We start from the raw sequence: 22,633 nt of genomic DNA, 5'->3' as shown, positions 1-22,633 counted from the left end.
TGACAGCTAAAAGGAGATAGCGACCATCTTGGGCCCCGCTTTGCATGTCAGTGATACTTATCACTAATGACATGCAAAGTGGCGTGCCAAGATGTTAGCGACTGGAAACAGTCCCTAACATCGCTATCTCCTATTACCAACTTTTGGAGATATTCGCGCTAAGCGCGAATATCTCCAAAATCTAACACCTGCCCTGAGCAGTTCTTAGCCATGTTATCCAATGGGAGGTGGATAACATGGCTAAGAGCATTTGCTCGATAATACATGAATATCGCTGACTTTTCTGCGATAATAGCAAGGTTTATCTGCGATAAAAATCGCCGATGTGCGGCGATAATTTTTGTCTCTAAACAAGTTAGAGACAAAAATTATCGCTAGTTGTTCGTAATATGCCCCCGGGTTTTTGCTTGCAGAAATCGGGAGGCGGGAGACTAGCACTGAAATCAGTAGTCACACGCCTGAATCGGGAGGGTTGGCATGTCTGAATTCTCTACAGCTGGGGCCATAAACTACATCCGCAGGGGTAGGTGATAGCCTGGGACCAGCCTGGCATCTAAAATGGCTGCCGTGCACGACAAAATTGTGGCATTGGAAAAAAGGCAAGATGGCGCAGCCGCTGGAAGAGATGTATCAACATATATCAGCCTCCTCAGCCACCCTCAGGAAACATAGGGGATTAGGATACGTCTCCCGCACCCCCTTATACCTAGTAATTTAATTAACGAAGCACAAAATGGCGAATTCCCGTTTCGCTACCAGTTTGCGGCCCGTGAAGCGCTTCTACCGTGAAAAATCATTTATTTTTTTATTTTCCCCACGGGATCCTTTAATAACCCCAACAACATTCCTAGGGGGTCAAGAGGGTGATACCTTGCCCCTTTCATTAAATTCCCCCTTCGTTTTTCACCTCTTCTTCTCTCTCGATCCTACCGAGAGACAAGATGGCGGCCGCTCCGGACTGTCACGCAGCAAAAAAAAAAAAAGCTCACGCACAGCCGCTGGAAGAGATGTATCAACATATATCAGCCTCCTCAGCCACCCTCAGGAAACATAGGGGATTAGGATACGTCTCCCGCACCCCCTTATACCTAGTAATTTAATTAACGAAGCACAAAATGGCGAATTCCCGTTTCGCTACCAGTGTGCGGCCCAGTTCGCGGCCCGTGAAGCGCTTCTACCGTGAAAAATCATTTTTTTTTTCTTTTCCCCACGGGACCCTTTAATAACCCCAACAACATTCCTAGGGGGTCAAGAGGGGGATACCTTGCCCCCTTTCATTAAATTCCCCCTTCGTTTTTCACCTCTTCTTCTCTCTCGATCCTACCGAGAGACAAGATGGCGGCCGCTCCGGACTGTTTAGAATGTTGACAGACACCGGAGAGCCAATCAGCTTTCTGCGCGCAAAGTTCCGAAACGCGAAAAGTAAGCGGACCGGATCGCTGCCCGGAGCGCTGTTACAGATATATATCTTGATTTAAACGTTAATTTCTCAAAATCCACTGAAGCACATATATTGAGACCTAGCAAAGGCACATCGGGCTAACAGTCCCTACAATTTTGCCAAGTTTCGTACAAATCCATTCAGCCGTTCGAGCTAAAAGTGAGTCCAACCGCCCTATGGAAAAATGAATGGGAAAAACGCGTTTTGGGACCCCCCTTTTTTCTCGGCCCCCCCTTGCTCAGAAACAAAATGTGCCATTTTCCTGAAAATTTCAGCCGATTCCGTCCACAAACGCCAAAGTTATTAGACATAGAATTTTCAGAAATGCCATAGGGAATTAATCCTAACTATATATACCTACTGGCGATAGCCAGTAGGTAATATATATATATATATATATATATATATATATATATATATATATATATATATATATATATATATATATATATATATATATATATATATATATATATATATTACCTACTGGCGGTCGGTAGTTATAGTTAGGACCTATTATCCATATACATATCTCATTGAGGACACGCTGGGCTAGTCGGACTTCTGACCCTGCCCCCGCCACAGTTTGACCCGTGGCAAGGGGGTTGCTGCGGTTGGGGAGCTGAGGAGGCGGCGATGTTCGGCAATAACACTCGACTTGGGGGCCAAAGACATCAGGCATAACATCCACCCCCCGCAACACTGGCCCACATCCAAAGGCATTCTGGGACTTGTAGTAACCTGACAGCAGGTTACCAACAGGAAGTGTATGCTTGGACTACCTATCTTGGGGGCGGACCTGTGCATTATTTAACAGGATGGGGCAGGGCATTTATCCCCGGATGGACATCCTGTTACATACCCCCGGCGCTGAAGAAGGCGACACAGACGCCGAAATGCATCCGCAATGGGTGTATTGCTGCTGAATAAAGGTGCCTCCACTGTTTTCCCCTGCTGTGGCCTCTATTCTTCATTTGTTTGGAGGAGTTCCGCTCATTTACCAGCGCTAGTTCCAGAGTCGCGCTTTTGGAGGCCCCCGCAGTTCAAAGTTGGCTTCAGCAACTACTGGTCTCTGCTTCGGTGGAATATTGTTTAAATCCGTGGTAACGGAATGACTGAAGCCCACCTCCGTGCCTGGGAAGAGAAGAGGCGGTGTTGTTCTCATTGAGGACACGCTGGGCTAGTCGGACTTCTGACCCTGCTCCCGCCACAGTTTGACCCGTGGCAAGGGGGTTGCTGCGGTTGGGGAGCTGAGGAGGCGGCGATGTTCGGCAATAACACTCGACTTGGGGGCCAAAGACATCAGGCATAACATCCACCCCCCGCAACACTGGCCCACATCCAAAGGCATTCTGGGACTTGTAGTAACCTGACAACAGGTTACCAACAGGAAGTGTATGCTTGGACTACCTATCTTGGGGGCGGACCTGTGCATTATTTACCAGGATGGGGCAGGGCATTTATCCCCAGATGGACATCCTGTTACATACCCCCGGTGCTGAAGAAGGCGACACAGACGCCGAAATGCATTCGCAATGGGTGTATTGCTGCTGAATAAAGGTGCCTCCGCTGTTTTCCCCTGCTGTGGCCTCTATTCTTCATTTGTTTGGAGGAGTTCCGCTCATTTACCAGCGCAAGTTCCAGAGTCGCGCTTTTGGAGGACCCCGCAGTTCAAAGTTGGCTTCAGCAACTACTGGTCTCTGCTTCGGTGGAATATTGTTTAAATCCGTGGTAACGGAATGACTGAAGCCCACCTCCGTGCCTGGGAAGAGAAGAGGCGGTGTTGTTCTCATTGAGGACACGCTGGGCTAGTCGGACTTCTGACCCTGCCCCCGCCACAGTTTGACCCGTGGCAAGGGGGTTGCTGCGGTTGGGGAGCTGAGGAGGCGGCGATGTTCGGCAATTACACTCGACTTGGGGGCCAAAGACATCAGGCATAACATCCACCCCCCGCAACACTGGCCCACATACAAAGGCATTCTGGGACTTGTAGTAACCTGACAACAGGTTACCAACAGGAAGTGTATGCTTGGACTACCTATCTTGGGGGCGGACCTGTGCATTATTTAACAGGATGGGGCAGGGCATTTATCCCCAGATGGACATCCTGTTACATACCCCCGGCGCTGAAGAAGGCGACACAGACGCCGAAATGCATTCGCAATGGGTGTATTGCTGCTGAATAAAGGTGCCTCCACTGTTTTCCCCTGCTGTGGCCTCTATTCTTCATTTGTTTGGAGGAGTTCCGCTCATTTACCAGCGCGAGTTCCAGAGTCGCGCTTTTGGAGGCCCCCGCAGTTCAAAGTTGGCTTCAGCAACTACTGGTCTCTGCTTCGGTGGAATATTGTTTAAATCCGTGGTAACGGAATGACTGAAGCCCACCTCCGTGCCTGGGAAGAGAAGAGGCGGTGTTGTTCTCATTGAGGACACGCTGGGCTAGTCGGACTTCTGACCCTGCCCCCGCCACAGTTTGACCCATGGCAAGGGGGTTGCTGCGGTTGGGGAGCTGAGGAGGCGGCGATGTTCGGCAATTACACTCGACTTGGGGGCCAAAGACATCAGGCATAACATCCACCCCCCGCAACACTGGCCCACATCCAAAGGCATTCTGGGACTTGTAGTAACCTGACAACAGGTTACCAACATGAAGTGTATGCTTGGACTACCTATCTTGGGGGCGGACCTGTGCATTATTTAACAGGATGGGGCAGGGCATTTATCCCCAGATGGACATCCTGTTACATACCACCGGCGCTGAAGAAGGCGACACAGACGCCGAAATGCATTCGCAATGGGTGTATTGCTGCTGAATAAAGGTGCCTCCACTGTTTTCCCCTGCTGTGGCCTCTATTCTTCATTTGTTTGGAGGAGTTCCGCTCATATATTTATATATATATATGTATATATCACTGAAAAAACCATAGGTTATAGACCATATATAGTTAGGAATTAGCATTTACAAAACCTTGAAAATTCACTGAAAAAACCCAAAACCTTGAAAATTCACTGAAAAAACCATAGGTTATAGATCATATATAGTTAGGAATTAGCATTTACAAAACCTTATTTTACTCACACAAAACCATTGAAATTCGCATATATAGTTAGTTGCACTAACTATATATCGCGCACCCGCAATCCACTGCTGATGATGTCACATATTACATCATTCATGACATGGTCAGTGACATAACTGATGACATCACTGATGACATCTCAAATGACATCACTGATGACATCACTGATGACAACATCCAGTGACTGTATGTTTCTGTAAAGTTAAAATATGTCTTACATATTGATGAATGAGTGGATGTATAAGTGTCTGGATGAAGGATTTAGTAGGTGCATGACTGACTGTATGAGTGAGTGATTAAATGTGTCTCACTGAGTGCATGGGTTAGTGACTAAACTGTCTTAATGTGTGCATCATTGTGTCTGTTGTTCTGTAAACTGCTGCATGTGTTGATCAGTAGCTATATGAGTAACTATATGGGTTATTGATTGGTTGCCCAAGTATTTGTATGGGAGACTGAGTGTGTGTGTGGGTGGCCGGGAGGTGTATGACTCTGTGCATAGATGTGTGAGCAGTTGATTCACTAGATGTATGGGTTCAAAAGTGCATGTGGAAACAGCTGTGTGGGCAGTTGACTGTGTGCATGAGTGTATTGGTGAGTGAATGGATATCTCAGTGCTACATGTCAAAGTAAGTACATATGTAAAACACAGTACATGTGAGAGTTGACATATTTAAATAACTGTGCATAAGAGCCAGTGAAAGTGTGAGTGGCTGTATGGATCATTGTGAACTTGTATCAGGGATTGTATAAGAGAGTAAATATGTGTTAGTATATGTTTGAATAAGTAAGGTGTGTATAACTGTATAGTTGAGGAAATGGAGGTGTGATTGATTCTTTGCATGACTGACTAGGTGTGTGAGTAACTCCATGGATGAGTGACAGTCTGTGAGTGTCTGTTTACACTGATTGTATCTAAGGTTATATTAGAGTCTGAAGAAGTTCATCGTATTATCACATGAATGATATCATCAGTGATGTGATCAGTAATGTCAAATGAGATGTCATCAGTGATGTCATCAGTGATGTCATTTGAGATGTCATCAGTGATGTCATTTGAGATGTCATCAGTGATGTCAGCAGTGATGTAATTTGAGATGTCATCAGTGATGTCACTGACCATGTCATGAATGATGTAATATGTGACATCATCAGCAGTGGATTGCGGGTGCGCGATATATAGTTAGTGCAACTAACTATAAATGCGAATTTCAATGGTTTTGTGCGAGTAAAATAAGGTTTTGTAAATGCTAATTCCTAACTATATATGGTCTATAACCTATGGTTTTTTCAGTGAATTTCAATGGTTTTTTAATTGCAAATATCAAAAGCTGTAAAATGTATTCTTCTTTTAAAGGAAAAATATATTTTTTTTAATGTATATACATTTTTTTTCTTTTTTTTTTCGCTACCGGTCCGCGCACCGGGTAGCTTCCCGTTAGCTCAATTTGGTGCTGCGACCCGATCCGCACACGGGAAATGTTCCGTTAGCGCAACTGCCGCATTCGAAAACAACATCGTGACGCGTCGCGTAAGCACGACGTATCGCGTTGCCGCGTAATGCGTCTTATGACGCGCCGCGTTAGCGCACTCGGAAGTGCTCCGGAGCGCGACCCGAGGCGCGAAGCGCAGCACCCCGGAAGCGCTCTGGGCGCGGAGTGGGACGCGTAACGTAAGCGTAACAGGTCATGTGACCTGAAAATAACACTTTTCATTGGTTTAGAACATTTTTTTTCCCAAATGATGAAAGCCCCCACCTTTTTTCCTCACTCTGACTTTCATCTTTGTGAGAGGAAGACCTGTTTCTGCTTGTTCAGTCATGGCATCTGTAGTAGCTGCAGCTGGTGGACCCCCACCACCACCACAACCACTTAGGAAGGAAGGACCACCTGCACAGTTCCTTCCAAACCCAGAGGAAGAGGAAGAAGAAGAGGAAGAGGAGGTAGAGCCGAGGCAGTTCTTGCGTGAAGAGCCCCGGCAATCCCACTGCTTAGACCATTTTATATGGCAATTTTTTTCTTACCCTCGAGGGCAAAAAAAGGTCAATGCCCGGCTGGTGACATGCCTATTTGCGATGCAGTTCTGTCCCGAGGCACAGACAAAGAGTATAGTTTTGGAAACTATACTATGCACCGCCACATGCAGAAGTGGCATCCAATCAATTATAGCGTTGCTGAGGTGCGTCACCTCCAGGATAACCCACCAATATTATTTGACTGTTTCCCTTGATTTTCCTCTTGTTACGCTTTCCGGAACGCTACCCGGTGCGCGGACCGGGCGCTAACCGTGCAAAAATTGGAAAAAAAGGCTGGTTTTTTTTACATATATGGGCCTCCTCAGCCACCCTCAGAAAACCTAGGGGGTAAGGATATGTCTCCCGTGCCCCCTTATACCCATTCCCAACATTGTTTATCCTCCATCTTGTGACTAAATTCGTCCGAAACACAAGATGGCGGACTCCCGTTACGCTACCGGTGAGCTACCCGGTTCGCGTACCGGGTAGCGCTTCCACCGCGGAAAATCGATTTTTTTAAAATTTTTATTTTTTTGCCCCGCTGGGCCCTTTAATAGCCCCCACATCAATCCTAGGGGATCAGGAGGGGTCTACCTTGCCCCATTTCATTCATTTCCCCCTTCGTTTATTTCCACCTCTTGTCTCTCGATCCTACCGAGAGACAAGATGGCGGCCGCTCCGGACTGTTTAGAATGTTGACAGTCACCGGAGAGCCAATCCACTTCTCCTCGCCAAGTTCCGTTACGCGTCTGGTACGCGAACCGGGGCGCTAACCGGGACGCTGTCACAGATATATATATTTTTTGAACGTTAATTTCTCAAAATCCACTGGAGCACATATCTTGAGACCTAGCAAAGGCACATCGGGCAAACAGTCTCTACAATTTTGCCAAGTTTCATAGAAATCCATTCAGCCGTTCGAGCTAAAAGTGAGTCCAACCGCCCTATGGAAAACTCAATGTTAAAAACACGTTTTGGGACCCCCCTTTTTTCTCGGCCCCCTCTTGACAAAACCCCCCCAAACTTTCAGGGGACGCTCAGAAACACAATGTGCCATTATCCTGAAAATTTCAGCTAATTCCGTCCGTCAACGCCAAAGTTATTCAACATAGAATTTTCAGAAATCCCTATTCAAAAAAATCCTAACTATATATACCTACTGGCGACCGCCAGTAGGTAATATATATATATATATATATATATATATATATATATATATATATATATATATATATATATATATATATATATTCACAGAAAAAACCATAGGTTATAGACCATATATAGTTAGGAATTTGCATTTACAAAACCTTATTTTACTCACACAAAACCATTGAAATTCCATATATAGTTAGTTGCACTAACTATATATCGCGCACCCGCAATCCACTGCTGATGATGTCACATATTACATCATTCATGACATGGTTAGTGACATCACTGATGACATCACTGATGACATCTCAAATGACATCACTGATGACATCTCAAATGTCATCACTGATGACATCACTAATGACATCTCAAATGACATCACTGATAAAATCACTGATAACATCTCATTTGACATTACTGATCACATCACTGATGATATCATTCATGTGATAATACCATGAACCTCTTCAGACTCTAATATAACCTTAGATACAATCAGTGTAAACAGACAGTCACAGACTGTCACTCATCCATGGAGTTACTCACACACCTAGTCAGTTATGCAAAAAATCAATCACACCTCCATTTTCTCAACTATACAGTTATGCACACCTTACTTATTCAAACATATACTAACACATATTTACTCTCTTATACAATCCCTGATACATGTTCACAATGATCCATACAGCCACTCACACATTCACTGGCTCTTATGCACAGTTATTTATATATGTCAACTCTCACATGTACTGTGTTTTACATATGTACTTACTTTGACATGTAGCACTGAGATATCCATTCACTCACCAATACACTCATGCACAGTCAACCGCCCATACAGCTGTTTCCACGTGCAGTTTTGAACCCATACATATAGTGAATCAACTACTCACACATCTATGTACAGAGTCACACACCTCCCAGCCACCCATACACACACACTCAGTGTCCCATACAAATACTTGGACAACCAATCAATAACCCATACAGTTACTCATATAGCTACTGATCAACACATGCAGCAGTTTGTAGAACAACAGATATAATGATGCACAAATTAAGATAGTTTAGTCACTAACCCATGCACTCATTAAGACACATTTAATCATTCTCTCATACAGTCAGTCATGCACCTACTAAATCCTTCTTCCAGACACTTAAACATCCACTCATTCTTCAATATGTAAGACATATTTTAACTTTACAGAAACATACAGTCACTGGATGTTTTCATCAGTGATGTCATTTGAGATGTCATCAGTGATGTCATCAGTGATGTCACTAACCATGTCATGAATGATGTAATATGTGACATCATCAGCAGTGGATTGCGGGTGCGCGATATATAGTTAGTGCAACTAACTATATATGGAATTTCAATGGTTTTGTGTGAGTAAAATAAGGTTTTTTAAATGCAAATTCCTAACTATATATGGTCTATAACCTATGGTTTTTTCTGTGAATTTCAATGGTTTTTTAATAGCAAATATCAAAAGCTGTCAAATGTCAAGTATGTGATAGGTAAAAACTTTTTCGTGTTTATGCACGCTGATGTGCTTTGAACGCTGCCCCCCCTCCCCTCTTTTCTCTTAGTAGTACTTTTTCTTTGCAGATAGTGAAGGGTAGTTAACGCAGGCCTTTACCCCCGTTGTAATCCGTCGTGCCTGCTTGTCTCTCCATTTGATTGATTGTTATCCAAGCATTTACAGTTTTACAATTGATTCTCTTTGGTTCATTCTCTATTTACAAACAAGCACAAAGTCGCAATACTCTGTTTAGTCTTTGCAGATAGTGAAAAATCGTGTAAAAAAATAAAAGTAATCGAGCAAAATCAGTAGGCCACTAATTGGATCTCTTTTTGACCTCGCTAAAATAGAAACATTAGGAACAACTCTTCATGAGAAATACGAAAATAGTGAGATGAACTGAGCTCCACACCATGAGGGCTGCAAGACAGCTCGGCTCCGTCACCCACCCCGCCCAAAATAACGACAAACCCTATGCAAATATTAAAAATATATACAACACACCAGCAAAGTAACAGGGTAAAACATTTTATTAACCACATGGCTGCTGGGCGTTTTCCCCCCCTGTGCTGGAAAACCACTGATGCCATTTGTTCATGACGAGCTCAGCTCGTCATCAGCACACGACACCTTTGGGTGATGACGAGCTGAGCTCGTCATCAGCATCGAAAGGGTTAAATAACTATTTACATAACTATTTTATACTTTTTGTTGCCCGATCCGGCTAGCTCAATCGATCGAGCATGAAACTCATGCACTCTGATAGCAAGCGTTGTTGCTGATGCTATGCAGACCAAAACTGGTTTTCACTTTGTACATTCTTCTAGATTTTTCCATCCAAGGCTGGTTGAGTTTGTAGAACGATGGCTTCAGATTACCTAGTTTGCAGTAGTCCAGAAGTATCTTTACTGCGTTCCTGCGTATTATACCTTTTATCCGTCATGTAATTGGACTACTTTATTTCACTTGCCTTTTACTGATTCGAAAACAGTGACTAAAATTAAAAACTTTACCAATGTAAATACTACTACCATGTTTTGTTTTAAAAACCTTTATTGTGAAAATGTCAGTATACAAATACGGGCCTATAACCACGTGGGCCGGCCACGGAGCAAACTGAAATCGTATATGATGAGGAGACATTTACACTGTAGAGGAACGTAACGAGCGGGCCATTAGGTTGCAAGAACTAAGGTGTCTAACAGTTGCGGAATCGGTGGACGTACATTTTGTAATTAAAATACGACAGGGCCACTTACAAAAAAATTATCTAGATATACATTTGCGGGCAAGTACCATGGGTGACGTTAATTCGAACTTTCAATAGTACAGTAATCAATAACACATCAGAACTTAATATCAATAGGGATGTCGAAATATTCAATCAATTCTCGTCCCCACCCGCCATGAGTATCAAAACTGCATTCATATCTCGTGATATCAAGGTTGTTCAACCAGTAAACAACAAGGAGTTACGAGTCCCATTTATACCGGCGCCATTTTGGGCGAGGCCGGGCAGGTGCAAGATATAGTCAAAATGTCTCCACCAACCATCGGCCAGACCAGAACCCCTTTCGGCACTTTATGCTACAAGATGGTGTCTTCCATTCAGAAAATATTATTGGCAGCATTTTGAAAGGAAAGATAAACAGCCGTTCTCCTAGTGAGTCTCACATTGTTACATTTAGGAAGAATGTTGAAGAGTAGTATGTGGAAAATCTGAAGCCATTGTTCTACAAACTCTCAATCAGCCTTGGATGGAAAAAAAAATCCTGAAGAATGTACAAACTGAAAACCAATTTTTGTCTGTATAGCATCAACAGCAACGCTTGAGTCAGCTTTGTGTGAAGCCGCCATTTTGATTCAATCAATAACGTCCCCCTGCACACATTCAGGGACCTGGTCGTGTCTTCAGGTCAAACGGATTATGGGACAAGATGCAGAAAAGAAAAGGAAAAAAGTTCCGCCGGACCTCGGGAGCCGGCCGCCTATGTCATGGGCGATCTTTGGCCACACCAGGGCAATAATGAAGCTGCAGCAGGTGCAAATAAGCTTCAGACAGTGTTACAAACACTGCTCAGAACTCTCAACTATGGCACTCAACATCCAGGACTTGCCATCCGGATCTTGGCGCCTTGTGCTGGTTCCGACCTATTCACACATCGGTCCACTACTGACATCACCTCATAAGCCAACGGGGCACCCCACGCCGACTTTCGGCGCAGCATTGTAGGATGGCCACACCAGTGCGGCAACTTGCTGGACACCACCTCGGTGCCATCCGGATCTCGGTGCGTTCGAATCACTGTACCGCAAGAGTGACCGGAACTCAGCTGGACACGCCGTCTTTCGGCGCAGCATTGTAGGATGGCCACACCAGTGCGGCAATTTGCTGGACACCACCTTGGTGCCATCCGGATCTCGGCGCGTTCAAGTCACTGTACCGCAAGAGTGACCGCAACTCAGCTGGACACGCCGTCTTTCGGCGCAGCATTGTAGGATGGCCACACCAGTGCGGCAACTTGCTGGACACCACCTCGGTGCCATCCGGATCTCGGCGCGTTGTGCTGCCTTCGGCCTACTGTAGCCGCAAGTGCGGACGCAACTCAGTTGGACGGCGAGTGAAATGCTAAGGGGCGCCCCACTGCAGCCGAGGAGCCTCCATCTTGGGGGAGACGCACAGCCCCCACTGACTGACGCGACCTTACAGGCCAACGGGGCGCCCCACGCCGACTTTCGGCGCAGCATTGTAGGATAGCCACACCAGTGCAGCAACTTGCTGGACACCAACTCGGTGCCATCCGGATCTCGGCGCGTTGTGCTGCCTTCGGCCTATTCGCACATCGGTCCGCTACTGACGCCGCCTCACGTGCCAACGGATTTTCTACGCTTTTTGTAGCCCTATGCCGCATAACAGGTCATGTGACTTGTTTATAAAACTTTTCATTGGTTCATTTTACTTTTGGTTTCCTAATGATGGAAGGCTTGGTCATATGACCTAAAAATAACACTTTTCATTGGTTTAGAACATTTTTTTTTCCCAAACGATGAAAGCCCCACCTTGTTTCTGGATGATTCAGACTGAAGCTGGCGTCAGCATGAGAGCACCACCATCTCGTGGCTCCGTCGTGGTCATTCCGCAAGCAATCATGGCAGCCGCTCCCCACCGGAAGCCTGCAGGAGTCGAGGGCCCCCAAGACTTTTGTAGAATCTTCACGGCTGAGGGGACGCTTTCGAGAATGGAGCCCAAGCCCTAGCAGGCAAGCGTCCGAGTTCCAAGGTGTCCCAGCGCCATTTTAGTGGACCAGGCCCAAATCCGAAGAGCCGTCCGCCATTTTAAGAGTCCTGTGGCAGCCGCCTATCGCTGCACTGCAAGAGTGGGCACAACTCAACTACATGGTGAGCGAGACGCTGTAGCCGCAAGAGCGGGCGCAACTCAGCTGGATGGCCGCCACCTGGGGAGGCCCGTTCACGCCGCCTCCCCCACGCCCCGGGCGCCCCACGCCGTTTTTCGGAGCAGCATTGTAGGATACCAAAACCAGTGCGGCAGTTTACTGGACATCACCTGGGTGCCATCCACATCTCAGCGCGTTCTGCTGCCTTGGGACTATTCGCACAACAGACCGCTACTGACGAGGCCTCCCCCCGCACCACCCGGGACGCCCCACGCTGTTTTTCTGAGCTGCATTGTAGGAAACCAAAAACCAGTGCGGCACCCAGGTGACATCACCTGGGTGCCGTCCAGAACTCAGCACGTTGCTGCCTTGGGACTATTCGCACAAAAGACAGCTACTGACCATTGTTGCTTCTTTTTGCTAAAAAATGTTTAAATGTATTTACAGTTTTTGTTGCGTTCGATATATTTATAAGTTAATAAAGTTTTATAATCCTACTTTGTTGGAGTGCTATATATTTTTTAAAAATCGGGTGAATGGGGCCTTGAATCGGGTTATTGTCATGTGTGGGCTTTGCAAGTGTACTGCTACAGGATCGGACATTTCAAACTCAAATGCACGTTCTTTTTCTTACCTTTCCGAAGCATGGAGCGCAATAGCAGGCAGAGAAAGGGTGATGCAAGTGTTGAACACTGCTTGGCCTGGCAAGTTGCTGGCAGTGCCCCCCCCCCGCCCGCTCCTGAAAGAGGGCACACACACACCGCCGCCCCGAGTACTTCACAGATCTTTAAAAGACCATGCGCTTGTTAATGAGGCTTAAATGGTTTATCACCCCTTCTAGAGCCCCTGCATCGGCCCTCTGACGTTTCCTGGAAGAATTAGCACGTAACACAATACCAAGCCCTGTCAGCTGAAACCCCCGAGGAATCGTGGGGCATATTATCAAGGGGGTTTATCTCCACTTTTTTGGCTTTAAAAGCCAAGAAAGCGGAGATAAAATTATCTCCCTATTACCAAGCTGTCGCTAACACCAGTTAGTGACAGCTAAAAGGAGATAGCGACCATCTTGGGCCCCGCTTTGCATGTCAGTGATATTTATCACTAATGACATGCAAAGTGGGCGTGCCAAGATGTTAGCGACTGGAAACAGTCCCTAACATCGCTATCTCCTATTACCAACTTTTGGAGATATTCGCGCTAAGCGCGAATATCTCCAAAAGCTAACACCTGCCCTGAGCAGTTCTTAGCCATGTTATCCAATGGGAGGTGGATAACATGGCTAAGAGCATTTGCTCGATAATGCATGAATATCGCTGACTTTTCAGCGATATTCATGCATTGCGGCCGTTTTTTATCGCATTTGCGATAAACCTTGCTAATAGCAAGGGTTATCTGCGATAAAAATCGCCGATGTGCGGCGATAATTTTTGTCTCTAAACAAGTTAGAGACAAAAATTATCGCTAGTTGTTGGTAATATGCCCCCGGGTTTTTGCTTGCAGGAATCGGGAGGCGGGAGACTAGCACTGAAATCAGTAGTCTCACGCCTGAATCGGGAGGGTTGGCATGTCTGGATTCTCGACAGCTGGGGCCATACACTACATCCGCAGGGCTAGGTGATAGCCTGGGACCGGCCTGGACAATCGGACACAGAGGAAGAGGAGTGTCAGAGGGTGCGGTAGTGAATAGGGTGAAAGGGAGGTGTCGTGCGGGCACAGGGTGTGATTCTCAGGGAAGAGCAGCGCAGATGGGGGGAAGTTTATGGCCCATGCATGAGAGAGAGAGCGGGGGTGACCAGTGCGTGGGGGAGATGCTTGCGAGGGTGGGGAGCCGTGCTGAGAATCGATGGCGTGCAGAGAGTGGGTCTGGTCAAGGCATCTAAAATGGCTGCCGTGCACGACAAAATTGTGGCATTGGAAAAAAGGCAAGATGGCGCAGACAATGTTTATCAATAAGGATTCATTTATAACAAAATATTTTATCGCACTGACAAATTGGCGGTCAACACTTCCTGATTTCCATCGAATCGAACGTTAACAGACGTCTCGCAGCAAAAAAAAAAAAAAGCTCACGCACAGCCGCTGGAAGACATGTATCAACATATATGAGCCTCCTCAGCCACCCTCAGAAAACATAAGGGATCAGGATACGTCTCCCGCACCCCCTTATACCTAGTAATTTAATTAAAACGAAACACAAAATGGCGAATTCCCGTTTCGCTACCAGTTTGCGGCCCAATTCGCGGCCCGGGAAGCGCTTCTACCGTGAAAAATCAATTTTTTTTTATTTTCCCCACGGGACCCTTTAATAACCCCAACATCATTCCTAGGGGGTCAAGAGGGGTATACCTTGCCCCCTTTCATTAAATTCCCCCTTCGTTTTTCACCTCTTCTTCTCTCTCGATCCTACCGAGAGATAAGATGGCGGCCGCTCCGGACTGTTTAGAATGTTGACAGACACCGGAAAGCTTCGCATCGCAAAGTTCCGTTTCGCGAAAAGTAAGCGGACCGGAGCGCAGCCCGGAGCGCTGTTACAGATATATATCTTGTTTTGAACGTTAATTTCTCAAAATCCACTGGAGCACATATATTGAGACCTAGCAAAGGCACATCGGGCTAACAGTCCCTACAATTTTGCCAGGTTTCGTGCAAATCCATTCAGCCGTTCGAGCTAAAAGTGAGGCCAAACGCCCTATGGAAATTAACATGGGAAAAACGCGTTTTGGGACCCCCCATTTTTCTCGGCCCCCCCTTGACGAAACCCCCCCAAATTTTCAGGGGCTGCTCAGAAACAAAATGTGCCATTTTCCTGAAAATTTCAGCCAATTCCGTCCACAAACGCCAAAGTTATTAGAAATAGAATTTTCAAAAATCCCATAGGGAAAAAATCCTAACTATATATACCTACTGGCGACCGCCAGTAGGTAATATAATTTCTATGGCAAAATGAATGAAACCCCTCATTTTGTTCCTTTTAAAATTAAATGTATTAAGTGTTACCACTTTATTCCAATCAAGATGACTTCAGGTGTGCCATACTTTTGTCATAAGTAAGACTGTTAGCGTTATAGTTGTTCTTTAGAACACTCTGGGACATTCTGTCATTGGGCTATAGTTGGGCTACGTCTGGCTGATATTTGGGCTACATTTGGGATCTTTTGTCTTGAGTGATGTCACTGACCATGTCATGAGTGATGTAATATGTGATGTCATCAGCAGTGCATTACACGCGCAAGTTATAGTGAGTCCAACTAACTATAACGTGGGAATTTCAATGGTTTTATGTCAGTAAAATTTCCAGGTAACTATAACTGGTGTGAAACCTATGGTTTTTTCAGTGAATTTAATAGGTTTTTTAAATGCTAATTCCTAACTATAACTGGTGTGAAACCTATGGTTTTTTCAGTGAATATATATATATATATATATATATATATATATATATATATATATATATATATCACACTCACCGTTGGTGCTTGGATTCTCCTCCAAAACCACGGACACAGACCACAATGTAGGTTCTTTTTGTAGTTGTTTATTGAGATGTCGTCATTACCCGTTTCAGCTCATCAGTGATCACATGACAATGTTGCTGTGCTGTTTTTTTCATTTTTAAAGTGATGGTATGCCTAGTGCAAAGAGCAAAGGTAAAGCCAGATATAGTAAGAGAAGAAATACTTCACATGTAGTTCACTTAGTGTGGACCTTTGTTAATACCAACAATTTCGGCATTGTCTGATTTCATACATTTCTGAGATGTTTTGACTTTAAAAAAAAATAAATGTGCTTTCTTAAGTTTGATATAATCAAATAATTTGTTTAAAAGTTTTACCAACATTGGCCAACAATATGCATAGATAAATAAATATATAAATATATGATTAAATACATACTGTGCGCATAAAATCTGTTTTTGACAAAAAATTCAGCAAAGCCTAAAACACAATAAAATATGCATTTTCACCTGTTGCCTTATCATGAGAGTCGGTATTGATTTCATATCGCCTTTTCTCTCTCTTGCACAAATTAATTTGTAAAATACAGCTTTTTAATAAATATGTGCAAATAGGAAATGTGCAAAGTACCTGTGTGCCATGATGTTGGCTATTAATTAGGATCTGGTCAGCCTTCCAAGTTCATATCCCTGAAATAAAGTGCTATGAGTGCAATGTGAATATAAGTGCCTACGTGTATAATAAAAAAGTGATATTTTCTCACTTATCCTCGTGTCTGCCATGATCTTGGTATGAATACCTCTAGATCCCTACTTTCTCATATTTCCGGGGACAATCTATTTTTCTACATATGTATGCTGAATTTCATACTTGTTTTCTTAAAGATGTTTTTATCAGACACAGACTCTATATTGCAGCTGTTGTCCATATACAGGTTAAAAGATCACAATTGTATACATATTAAATACTATATATATAAATATATACATATATAAATAACATAAAACATCCAATACATGTAAAATATTCCCTTCCACTTGTGATTTCCAGTTCAGGCATGTAAATCCTCTGTTATGTTAAGCCTCCCTGGTTGTTTAGAATCCAATTCAAGGATGTAACTAGTTTCAAGCTTACGTAACGTAGCCTCCCTGTTGCCTCCTCTTCTACTTTGGGGAACTGAGTCAAAAAGGAAATCTTTCAATTCCTGACTTCTTGAATTGTGGTACTCCTTGAAATGTCTTGCAACTGGGTATGTGTTGTCTTGATTGGTGATGGCTCTGATGTGTTGTAGTACTCATTTATATGCTTGTAGTATAGTACTACCAACATACTGTAAACCGCAAGGACATACCAATACATAAACTACAAACTCAGTTTTGCAAGTTAGGAGTTTGCTAATTTTGTACTCCTTGGGGCTGAAAGGGGTTATGTATGTAGTTGTGTTTATCTCCTGTAGACAGGTATTACATTTGTAAAATCCCTTTTGATTCTTTAACCAGCTGCAACTTTCTATCAATGCAGGGCTTGTTTTGACAAGTTTATCCCTCATAGAAGGCACCATGCTATGTGATATCAATTCTGTGAGGTAATGTGTTTCCGATCACTGGATCAGTTAGTATAAGGGGTCAATTGCGTGTGATGATACTATGCAATGCCTTGTTTTGTTTGCTGTATTCCATGATTATCCTGAAATCTTATTTTTTAGGTGTATTAGCCATCTCGTGTTGTTCCAGCTGATCTGATGTTTTCTTGGGTTTGTCTTTAATCAGCTGTAATCTGTCTGGGATCATGGATTTTCTCATGGCCCCATCAATAGTCCTCAGTGAATATCCCATTTGCGGAACCTTGCTTTACTTTCATCCTGTGCCATTTTAGAGTTAATGGGTCACTGTTAACTCTCTGTAACCTTAGCATTTACCCATAGGGGAAGTTATTTATCAAATGTCTCTGATAGGTGCTGCTGGCGTGCAGAGTTGAGTTGCCTGCTGTGTCTTTTCGATAAAGTTTTATTTCTATCTTGTTGATATGGATGTACACCTGCGTGTCTAAGAAGTTGGCTGTGTGTTCACTTATCGTGGCCGTGAAATGTAGATTCATTGTATTTGTGTAGATTGAGTCAATGAACTCTAGCGCTTCCTGACAAGTACCTTTCCAGATCACAAACAAATCATATAGATATATGTGGCACAGTGGCCAGGGTTGCTGACTCAAGAGCACAGGGCTCACCGTTCATTCACCAGCCTCAGCTCAGTACCATGTGACACTGGGCAGTAGCTCATCTAATCTCCCAGACGGCCCCAGCATCTTGACACGCTTAGGGGTGAGTAGTTCGCATTTATAAATATTGGATTTGGATATGGGGTACTAAGGTTTTAGGGTCATGATACTTTAGGGGCTAAATTTGATTTCATAGTGTTACAAGGTATTTCTATCTGCCTTATATATATTTGTAAATTAATGTGTAGTATTTGGTAGTGTTTGTGTAGTAAATGTATTTTACTTTTACAAAGAACAAGCACTGACTGGACAGTCATGTTCTATTGAGTGGTATTAGTGTGTGCCAGTGATTGGTGATTACTAGCCCTCAAAACCTCCCCTGAGTAGGCCTTGGACTGCTCTTCTTTACTACTATGAGAGAATAAAGTGCTACAATGGGGTGCTTGGTTCCCAATAAAGCGAATTTGTCGACCTATTTCTTGCACCACTAATAACTCTCTTTTTCCTTCAGTCGGTGTTCTTACTGTACCAGTTACTTTTCGGGAGTTGGCGGGTCTAGTGATGGCCCAGAAATCTGTTCTGCAGTGGGTAAGTCTTTCTGCACACATGAAAGGTGAGTATCATGCTTCAGCACCTCCTTGACTTGAATTCCTGTTCTCTACTACTCAAAGTTGGGTGGTGCCAGCCTCTCTCATACTAACCAACCTCTGAGCATTAGAGAGAGTGGGTATGCTCAAGCACCCTCCTCAGGCTTGGTGCACCAGAGTTTAAGCCCCATTTATTGGATTGTTTACACACACTTTAAGAGACAGAAATTATGCATTTGGGATGAGGCATGGATACTACATGCAAAATGACCCAAACCATTCAGCGGGCTATACAGTAGCGTCCATCTCTTTTCCGTAGTTAGGAGGTTTGCACTGCTAATTCCCATGAAAAAACATCACAAAGAGACATTTACATCAGTCAAATTCATGTGAGAGTCTCATTCAAATAACTTTATTTCGAATCCACAAAGGAGTCATAAAAGTATACACTGATATAAAATACATACATTGTCATAAAAATCCACAATACATATTTACCTATTTAGGATTTACAATACATTAAAAATAACCTCAATCATATATGGACAGGACATAAAAATGCTAAATTAATTTCATCAAAATCTAGTGTGGTAGGGACCCAGTCATAAAGATTCTTTTCCACTACTAGGATGAAGCAGTATCAGAGGAGTTCATGGTTAGTCATAAGGGTACATGATTAGTCATCTTTACATTTCCAGATGTTTCCCAGAGAGTCATGATGCATTTTGTGAAACCTGCCACATAGGGTATGTTTTCAGGAGAGGAGGAAGACACGGAATTTTGGGATAAAAATCATGTAGGTCCCATAAGGATATTGAGCCGTCTCTTGCTTGTGGCGGCCAGGTTTTCAAGTAGGGGACGATATTTCCATCTCTAAATCTCACAAGTACCAAATCCCCCGCAACATCTTTGGGAAGGGAGCCCAACCAGTCCACCCGTCTGACGCTCCTTATTGCTCCATATAAATGACGAGGCAGTGGCCTATTTTTTGACAACCAGAATTTGGTTTTATTGAGTAAATCGTGCTGTCTCTCTGTTTTCCCAGGTGGAAGAGGAGGTACACCCGCAAGAATGCACACATATGTTGCCGCCTCCGGTGGTAAATGAATGGAATTAACTTTGGTAGGATCTACTCTAGGTGCGGTTAGCTGTGGGTGGGAGCTTTGACAGGGCGTTTGTCTGTTTTTTGTCTTGGAGCACTAGGGCCAACAGGTTGTGTTTGACGCCTTTTATCCTGCACAAAAGGTATAGTGCCTGGGTAAGTAGCCAGTGGCTTGGGGCGGTTAGAGATATCACTACATTTGTCAACCAGCGGGTTAGACTTGATGGCTTTCTCTATATCTGCGAGCCTATCCCCTAACAAGTTAATTTTTTCTAACAGTGGGGCTATCATAGAGCTAACCAGTTGTTCGATAAAGGGTAGTATGTGCAAGTAGGGAGTAGATGTTAAGGCCTCTGGATATTCAACAGTCAGTGGGATCTCTGAGGACTTAGCAGTGGATAAGCTTGGGCACAATTTTTGGGTTTTGGAGTCATTTCCTCCTTGATTAACACCGTTTGACTTCCTTTTCACAGGTGGGACCTGAGGGGGGTCTATGCTTTTGGTGATCGGGCTAGGGGTTTTGTTAAGTGATAAGAGGAGGTCTAGGGGTGTAGCCTTAACTGGTAGTGAACTAGCGCTTTTGGGTGGAGGGGGGTTTCTATCGTAGCGTAGTTAGTTTTACATAGGAGGTTTAACTCCTCAAACAGAGTAAGCGTTTGCCCAATACCTGCTGCGCTAATTAACTGGTCCCCCTTGGAGGTCATGGTGATAGGGGGATATAGGGCAGCGGTGTATGGAGAAGACCACGAATAAGGAGACAGATCAAATAAGAAGGGACTTTCCCTACGTAATAGTAGGCCTTCCACGAGGCAGCCAAAGGGGGTGGCCCGTCTCGTCCTTATCCGGCCTTTGAGGGCCGTAGAGGGCCCGCCCTTTGCCCGGGCTTTGCCCCGTGCTTTGGCCCGGGCGCGTCCCGCGGGACGGGATAAAGTTCTGGTTAAATTGGACAAAGAGGCGGGCCGGGCGGGGAAGAGTACCAGCTGCAGGTAGTAGGAGGGAATGCTGGTACTCGCAGTCCCTGGCCGCCGCACCCGCCGATTCCCCACAAGGAAAGAAGGTAATTCAGTTAATCTTGCCAGTGGGCTGAGTGTCCTCCGGTCCTCCCGCAGTCCCAGCAGGGGCAAACCTCGAGCCGCGAGTCGCTCCCGCGAAGCGGGGGCGGCGAGAGGTTTTTACAGGCAGCAAACAGACTCTCATGTGAGAGTCTCAGAAAAATGGAAACCCACACTTAGCTGCCACTACAGGTTTTTTTTGGATTCATTTTTTGCTGTGACTCTGTAGATAGTCTAGTAAACATTTCTGAATATTAATATTAGCAGTAATTGAGGAATCCTGAAAAAGACCTGGGTGGAAATCTGGAGTTATCATGTTTATTACTCTGGGCTATATCCCAGTCCATCATTTTGGGAATTTGAACTGTTATTAGTCCATTTCTGTAATGGCACAGGCAAGCTACAACCATGGACTGGACTGTATCCCAGACTGAAACAACGAACACATTTTACTTACCTTAAATAAAAGGCAACCCATAATATGCAAAATATATGTACAAGGATGTAATGAGGGACTGGAATACGAAATAAATGGGAAGAATAAAAGAATGGTAAGGAAAGAATAAAAGAAAGCTGGAAGCACAAAAAATAAGAAAAATAAAGGCTTGATTGAAGCAAGGATGAAGCAATAAAGACACACAAAAACATACACAGAAAAATAACATATACAGGATCAAATGATAGAATGGTAAAAAAGAAAAGATTATACTCTAGACAATGTGCTAACACAATCACACCTTGTTACAGTCATTTTCAGTAATGTGGGTAATCGAGTATTTAATGAGGATGGAGAGGTAGGCTGCTCATTGTTTCCTTACAGCTGTTAGAATTTCATTTCCTGTTACTGTGTATGCAGGTAATGGATCTGCAACCCATGACCTGGATATTCAAAGGTTTGCACATGATGAGGTTATATAATCACCTGTAAACATGCCAAGAATGTAAAACAGATGGCAGTGTAATGGGTTCAGTTTATAGAAAAGATCTGGGCCTTTACTCAAAAAGGAATAGATGATATTTGACACCTGTGCCCCACTATAACTTCAAGTGTTTGCATAAAACAGTTATTATGTATTGAAACTTAATTTAGAAACTAAAAACTCACATATCAAAGTTGCCTTCAAACTTTTTCCTTAATATGAGTAGGCATGACATTGTAGTACCAGCATTGCTGAAACGTTCCAGTTGTTGCGCCAAGTATATTGTTCAATTAAGATATCCTCGCAAAAAATATTTTTGCTCTTAGCAAAATGGGAATGAACCCAATTGGGTGGCATTTGTGTGTATTCGTTTTATGTAAGCTAAAGCCAATGTAAACATCATGCACATTACAGCCGCGGTTACTGCAGGTAAGAGCAGTGGGGCCGGCTGGGAGGGACCACAAGGGGAAATTATTTTTAAATTTATTTTCCCTTGTGGGCTTCTCTCAAAATCCACCCCACCAGGCGGCCCCACCGTGCTTACCTGCAGCGGACATGGGTGGCATATTAGCATTTAGCCAGACCCTTGCTTGTGCTACTTCTGCTTATTGAACTACTGCTTGCCTCTGGCATTCCCTAAGCCTGACCTAGCCCTATGTTGTCCTTGACTCTGTTTATTTTCACAACTT

The sequence above is a fragment of the Lissotriton vulgaris genome, chromosome 1_1 (assembly GCF_964263255.1).
Source record: "Lissotriton vulgaris chromosome 1_1, aLisVul1.2, whole genome shotgun sequence".
NCBI classification, from domain to species: domain Eukaryota; kingdom Metazoa; phylum Chordata; class Amphibia; order Caudata; family Salamandridae; genus Lissotriton; species Lissotriton vulgaris.
Note: the sequence above shows the minus strand (reverse complement) of the source record.